We start from the raw sequence: 8,494 nt of genomic DNA, 5'->3' as shown, positions 1-8,494 counted from the left end.
GCATTTCTTCACATGAGTGCTTTGGGGTTATGTTTGCTTCGAACATCTTTATTCCTCTGCTGGCACAGCCACTCAGTGATTACATAACGACCCCATCGCAGGGATTTCGCCCAGTTTGTCTCCCTCCCTTTGACAACCAGATCTGCATCAAGGTACAGATCCCCCGGCCTTATGTAAAACAGCCATCACAGCTTTCCAACAAGCTTTAAATATAAAATCAGATGGCATGTACGGAGGGCAGAGTTGAAGCGGCTTTATGCTTGCTGGGATATCTGGAGCACCAACAGGACAGAGGGGCAACAGTGCAGTAATGTTCATAGTGAACCATTATGTTATGTAAAATTTATGAATTGAGAATGCCTCGTGCCTATACACTTCTCCTGCAAGCAGACAATGCTCTTTTTTTAGTCTGGTTTTACCATAAACTGGATTCCTCCTTTTAATTAAATTGTTTTTTGTTAGTTTTTTTCAACCACAGGAAAGATATAGAAAATTACAAATCATCACATCACCTAATGGAAACAAGAAGCTTCACTTCTACAGCTCTAAAAGGCTATTTCCATGCATTAAAATGATCAATTAAGTCATTTGGTTGTTATCTGGGTAAAAACAAACAACATTCTAACCCCATGAGACTCGGAATGCGGTATACAAATAAATACAAAAGACATTCTAGGCCAAATAAATTCCTGTTGCATTGTGTTTGGTCGGATTACTGCAGTCCTAGCCATGCTGGTCTTCACTGCCACCTGGTGGGAAAAGGCTGATATAGCACACAAAACTTACTAGGGAAGATGTTTTGGTGTTGATTATTTGCAAGGCAAATACAAATAAATACAAGGATATTGAGGGAGGAAGTGTATGTTGGGCTTCATTCACCTCTGATATCAGAAGTTGGATCTGGATTCAATTCAGTTTCAATTCAGTTTATTTCTATAGCGCCAATTCACAACACATGTCATCTCAAGGGACTTTACAGTTCACCAGATCATACAGTCAAATTGATTCAAAGTTTTTTTGTCTAAGGAAAACCAGTTGATTGCATGGACTCATTGACTCGAATGCAGGAAGAAACCTGGATGTGACAGCAAAGCTAATATAGTTATATGTTAGAAAAACAGTGGCTTTACTAACTAATATGCTCCTCTCAGCAGCTAGAATAACCACCACTGCCCCCAACAAACACAATAAATGGCTTATATTCCACTTATTTATTCCATTTCTCTCTCTTTTTTTTTAATATAAAGCTTGTAGTATAAAAACTAATTTTCCCCCTATTATTTATTTTGATAACTGTACAGTTTTTACTTTGTATATTTGACTTTATTATACATTTTTATTCTTTCATTATTCTTATTAAGTTGTAGGTGTATTTGTAGATTCTATTTGCCTTTTACCCATGATGTTAATACATTGGATTTCACCATTAGGAAACAAACATCACTTTTAAGTTGGCATAATTAGAAGAAAAAAGTAGACCTGATTAGGGCTGTCACCATGGCCCAAAAGCATGCTGACTTATTTTACTGATTATTTCCACACCTTGTTACAGTGGAAAATGTTTTTTCATAGTAAGCTCTAATTTCATGATTTTATCTTATTTTGTCGTTGTGCGTGTTTTCAATGTCGTTCAGCATTACTTTTTTTTTTTTTTGTATGTATGGTATTTTTTTTAATGGGGTTGCACCAATACTGCCATTATTGGCCAATATTAATTGCTGATTGTCTTTTATGACCTGAACATAAAACATAAAACATTTTCACTGAATGAGTTCATCATTGCCTAATGTTAAGTTCAATCCAACTAGTTAATTTCATAGTGCACAATATTGACTGTACCCTGCATCAAAAGGTCTAAAAGCTCCATAGGGACACCAGCAATTAGTATTAAGTTCTCTATACATTTATTAGTTAGAATGAACCGTTGAGCTTCTGCAGTGATGATATATATGTAGGCAAATAATTTAAAGGAAGGTGCAACAGAACACCAGCAAAGCCAGCAGGCATAACATTTTACTATTGGCAAGAAAACCATGCAAACATGTAGAAAAGGTTTAACAGTCATTGGTATTATGGGGTTGTGCTCCTTGCCTAAACATGTAGCTAAAGCTGAATTTTATTTTAAAACTTTCTAATACCCAACAACTTTGCATTCCTAAAGAAAAAAGGTCCAACATGATTGGAACTAACAGAAGCAAATATAGTCCTTGTGGATCAGAGGTTAGCAGATAGCTTGTCTAATGTGTCGTATATAGTGAATTTAAGCCAAAGCACACAGTGAAACAAAATAGTCCAGGTACTGTGATATTTATCTCATACAAGAGATTATGGGTGAGTTTAACTCAATCAAATACTCAGCCCTGCCAAAGACTGGACCTAATTCTACAAGGAAAACTGTGGGCTAAGGGGAAAAAAAAGAAGTTCAAATAGTTCAATGTAGCTCTTTAATGTGTTATCATCCTGAGGTGAAATATGTAAAATGGATGCTTAGGGTCCAAGCAGCTCTCTCATACAGCTTTAATATAGTTAAATCTTAATTTGGTTATTGACAGGAACACTAAACCTTTTCTTTTAGATGTTGTTTAAAAGGTTTTAGCTTGTAAAGAAAAGAAAAAACAACCCGACAATCATTTTTACTCACTTGCTTTTGGTTCATTATTCTTATAATGAACCAAAAGCAAGTGTTTGGCTTTAGAATATTATGCTCCCATATTTTCGATTTTATTATTCCCAATGCAATTGGAAATAAGAAAATAAAAGCCAAAGTAAGGCTTTCGGCCTTATTAACTTTCATTTTAAACACATTGCTATTATTTATACAACAACTTTAGATAGCTGGTATACTTTAGCATCATTTAAGTGAGAGGGATTCTACGTCAGGTCGGGTGCTTTATCAGTGAAGTATAATGTGGTCTAGGAGCATGTGCTCCTGATAGATAAAGACATGTTTGCGCTCAGAGGCCTCAGGGAGACACAGCCACAGTACCCCTCCCAAAGAAGATTTAACTGATGGCTGAATCTACAGCTATTCAACATAAAACTGAACCCAGTATAGGAAGATAAAAAAAAAAAAAAAAAAAAAAAAAAAAAAAAACATCACAATATAAAAATAGCTACCTTCACAATGAGTATAAAGCATAGTTACAGTGCATTCATTGTAGTTGATAGTTTCTTTAATTAGAGAATGCAGGAAACACTTAAGGGCGGAGAGCAAAATTTAATAATGAGTAGGTCTGACTTTAAAGAAATGCTTTGAAATTCAAATTACATGCTAAAGACTTGAGCAGTTTAACGCATAGAGCCTAATTTCCCGATTCCCAAATTAAAGCAACATTATGCAAACTAAGCTCGAAGGCTTTAAACTTTAATTATATTTGGTACTCACATATTTGATGTGTAGCAGGTCATTGTGTCCGCAGACCCAGTTGGTATGGAGAAGGCCAAGAGAGAGAAAAACAATGCATCACATGGTGAGAAAAATAAATAAAACATTTATCTGAGTGGATGATAAATTATACATTAAATTTATAATGAAAAAAAATATATATATGCACAATATATAATATATATATAATTTTCTTTTTCTATATAATATATAATAAGTCAGCTGACTAGAAAACAAAAATCTTAACTTAATTTTGAGTTTTTGCTTTAAACATCAGGTTAATAAAGAATTTGAGTTAATTTATTAGAGGATGTCCAGCTTCATATTGGGATTCCTATACTTTTGGGGCCTAAAACATCTGAGCCTAACAAGCTTTCACCTATATGTCTTTGTTTTTTAATAATAATTATGCAACAGCATATCTGCATTAATCCAGGCCCCTGCGTCTTTGTTTTCTGTCTGGCCCTGACCCTGTTTGGCATAATCCCACAGAACAGAACACAGACTGAACTCCACACCACCTGCTGCCGTGGAGAAAAGCAGAAAAACAGCTCCTTCCTTCAGCCAAGGTGCGCAAAACTATCCAAGCTGCGGGGTCCCGGAAGACAGGTCATACCTGAGCTGATAGGTGGCTCCTCGGTGGGCTCTCCCCACCTTTATTCACTGTCATAATCCTGCTGCTCGCCTTTGGGTCAACTCAGAAACTAATCGATCAGGTTTCCACAGAGACAGGACAGGGAGAGTGAGGCGGTGACGCAGCTCCGATGACGGAGCACTATAGGATGGGTGGAGATCAGAGCAGAAGGTGGGAGCTCTGCTAAAAAAAAAAAAAAATCCCCTCAGGTTCCTGGGTAGTCTGCTCAGCAGAAAACGCTCCTTCTTAAAACAAAAAGGTCATATTCATGTTTGCGAATATGACACCAAATATGGTGTTAAAGGCCTCAGGTGAGTCTGCGCCTTTAATTGCTCACATATACCATGCTTTCTCATCATACAGACATCAAAATGGTGTCATTAAATAATGAAACTTCCATCTGAGAATTTTTTTTGAAAAGGCAACTTTAAGCTACTCGAGATCAACAAGTAAAAATACATTTATGAACTGAACTATTTGTTCCACAAGAGGTCGCTGTTTAGTTCTTTATTGCAGGGGTCTTCAAGGTTTTCGAGGCCAAGGACCCCAAACTGATGGTGAGATGGCGTGGGGACCCCCCAATTATATATATGGTATGAAAATGTGTTATATCAAACTGGTCCTATAGTTACTCTATTACATGGAGTACATTTTTGTTTTTTTTTAAACTGTTTTTAAATTACTTTTATTATGTTGTGTTCTTAAATTGTACAGCACTTTGTATCAACTGTGGTTGTTTTAAAGTGCTTTATAAATAAAGTTGGTATGGTATGGTATGGTATGGAGTAATGTAATATAAGTAATTTCTCCCTAGGATTATTAAAGTATTTCTGATTCTATTCGTGGTTGATGGGACAGGTGTTGTGAATGAAACGGTGCCCAGCCTGAAAGAGCTCCGGTGTGTCGCTGATATCTGCCTCCATTTATCTGTTTATTACAGTGTGTTGAATTCATGTTAATGTGTATTTAAAGACATTTCAATTAGTGAAAAAAAGCATCTCAGGAATATAAAAAAAAAAGTCTAATCAAACCAAACTTTCCCGACCCCCTTGGAGAACCTCTGTGGACCCCCTAGGGGTCGCGGACCCCCTGTTTACTGCGTAAAAGTAGTTTTAAGTTTAATTGATGAAATAGTTTTTTAAAATTGTTGTCGGAAGTGCTTTTTCTAATTATGCGATTTAATGTGATAACACTTGATGGGCAGAGCTAGTTCAACTTTTAAATATATATATAGTTAAGCTACAGAGGACCTAACTCTACACTAAGTGCCATCCCTTAGGGGCCATGAGATGTTTCTAAAAGGTTAGTTGGATTACTGAATATTTGAATGCAAGAAAAGTGAAAGTCAAAACTGAATCCACGGTAGGTTAGAAAAAAATGTTAGGTCAAAAATCTGCACGCACTCATTGCTGCTTTTTATTTATTACAATTTGTTCCTCTTATGAATCTGTTTTTCACTAGAATTATGTAGATATGTGTCACAATGTTCTGACAAATATTTTTGTCAATATAATTTTTGCACATTACAACAAGAACTGGAATGTGTCGTCTTGTTAGAGCATTGGCATGCTAAAAAGGAAGGAAATATTTGTTAGTTAACTTTGGTTCCATCCAAAAACCATATTAGCAAAACTTTGTCAGAAGAAAACTCACAAGTTTACATTATAATACAGTATTACGTTGTCATATTAATCTTAAAAGCTAAGAAGGCCTAATCAAGTCTTTTGAGATTTTGACCATGTTATAATGCTACTTATTCATCAAAATCATGCTCAATGTGTTTTTTTGTTTGTTTGCTTCATGCATGTATGATTAATCCTCTTGTTTTTTGTTCCTGGGAAAAAACCAGAGCCACCACTGTTTTAAAAAAAGAGCTATCATTTCCTACTCCCTCCAGCAAACACAGGGACACTTTGTCTGTGATGTGAGGCAGAGCATATCATCATCTCTGCTTTAAAGTTGAGACAGAGGGCCTTTCTAGCACCTAATCTGCACAATGACCAATATTCTGTTTTTAGCTGTTTGTCATGAAAATTAGTTTTTCAGCTACAACAGGTTTCTGACTTTGTTCAGCCTTCCGAACCACCAGAAGTGGAGTAATGTGGTGACCTCACTAAATGGTTGGCATCCACACGGAGAGAGAAGTAGGAGTGAAGCCAACACCCTTACTTCCACATTGGAAAAATAAAATGTCACCAGAAACAAATTATTTCATAACAAAAGAATACGCCATAGGGCTGATGACAATATTTCATCATATATATGCCTATAGTTTACTTTATAAGACAAAGCATAAAATGTAACATTTAAAATAGAAACAAGCTTTTTTTTTTTTTTTTTTTACATTTGATTAAAAAGAAGTTAAATGTTCTTGAAAAACTCAGACAAAAGCTCTGTTAAAATAAATGTTAATGTTGTAATTTGCATAGGTGCAGCTTGTTTTTGAACGTTTGAATGAGACCCTCTATCCACTAGGAGGCCAAAAACAGCTGAGACAGTTACTGGTTACTGCACTAGTATTGTAGCCATGCTTTTAAGTGTCAAAAACAAATATACACACATATAGCTTTGAAAAGTGGCTTAATGCAAACCTGACTCAAACAGCTCTTTGGCCAGAATTCTCTTTTATTTTGGCCTTTAATAAATATAGCCGTTATCTGCTACAAAAGTTACCTAAAATCACTGCTAAAAGAATACAAACAAGAACTGTTTTAATCAAACTCTATTTAACAAATTCCCCTCATTTACTGTATTATGTCCACATACTTTAATCAATTACAAGCCAAATCTAAAGCATTTATATGTCTTTATGATTTCATGTTGTTACAAAATGTAAGAATGCTATCAGATTGCCTGAAATTATTTTTCTTCCCCCAGTCCCACCATTCAGAGCAGAAGATAACAATGAAGAGAAAGAAGTCTGCTCTAAAAGGAAGAATCGTTTCACTATGTCCTGCTATAATACTGACCAGAGCCCTGCTGTTGTTCTTTTTTTTCAGATGTACGATGGAAGAATATGGCAAAGCATTTTTAATTTTTTTTTTTTTTTATTATTTCTGTAATGTGAAATCCCAAATAGGCAAAGCAAATCTCAGTTTAGCATCTGATGCACAGGGAACATCTTTCTCAGCTTTGCATCAACCCAGTGTCTCTGTCCCAGTGGGTCAGTCAGACACACCTGACTCCAAACCGTGCTCATCTATTTTTTGCACATTTATAATGATAAAGTGTTCACAGGGAAGAAGGAAACATATTTATTTAACTTGAGAGAAAATATTATTTACAGGTTTAAGTCATTTTTGTTTTTGTTTTAATGAATTGGACACATTTTCTGAACTCCAGCAACAATAACCATTTCTTTAGCTTTGCAATCCAGTCAACGGCATGTCTGTAATTCAGACAACGCCTCCCTTCATTATCACACAGAGCAGCCAAGATCCACCCAGTGTGACTAACTACTCTCACTGCTGACTTCTGTGTGGCTGAACACAAAAATATTCAAAACTCTCTTGAATAACAAACATATTGCTAATAGCAACATGACTGTACTAGCTAGTTATGTTTGTGTTTAACATAGAGAAAAAAACATAGAAATGCATTTAGAAATGTAGGTCTATTGACATGTTTTAAACAATTTCTGTATTTCTGTTAAACATGAATACCATAATAAATGTGTCTACTCTCAGCACAAGAAAGAACAAAGCAATCTTAAATATAAAAATACCTTAACAGTTTTGTTTTCCCAGTATCCTTCATAGGGTGATTAGGCCAATGCTCTAAGGGGTTTCCTGAAGCAGCACGTTCAAACTTGTTCTTAACTCAACAGGGTGGAAAACATTCATGGGCACTTTTATAAGGCTCTGTGACACACACACTAAATAGTCATTTTTTTGGAATGTGTTTAATTTCTAAATATGTATTTTTCCATAACTAAGGAATAATTACAAGTCTTTGTTTTTGTAGGTGAGCAAATGTAAAAATGCACCAGTGGTCCAAATGTTTTACCCCACTGTAAGTTAATAATGGGCAAACCACATCCTGTCTCTGTGTCGCTCTCCGGCTTCCTTCATTCTCAGAATCCAGATCTGCTGTTTCACAGAATTTTCAAGACGTGGCTTTTTTCTCCTACCATCTGGGCACAGCATGTCAACACCCATCAGCACCCTCTCTTATTTTAAAACAGAACTCCAAACCTTTCTTTTTCACATCAGTTTACGCTGAACACTAATGCGATATTTATAGTTATGTTCTACCTTGTTTTAGCTGCTTTGTGCAGTACTTTGTGTTTTAAAAGTGTTGTGTAAATAAAGCTGAAGTGAAGCTCCACCCTTGTTTTTGTTTCCACATAAAAACCTTTCCAGCTTTGCAGCATTTAACCCTTTTCTGCCTCCCTGTCAGTAGCTTTTATTCACTCCTTCAGTAGACGCTAAATTCATCATGTGGTGGAGGCTCAAACCAGTCCAGACTGGTCCGGC

Source organism: Cyprinodon tularosa, unplaced genomic scaffold (assembly GCF_016077235.1).
Source record: "Cyprinodon tularosa strain WSP-4 unplaced genomic scaffold, ASM1607723v1 ctg73, whole genome shotgun sequence".
NCBI lineage: Eukaryota > Metazoa > Chordata > Actinopteri > Cyprinodontiformes > Cyprinodontidae > Cyprinodon > Cyprinodon tularosa.
This window is presented reverse-complemented; position numbering follows the sequence as displayed.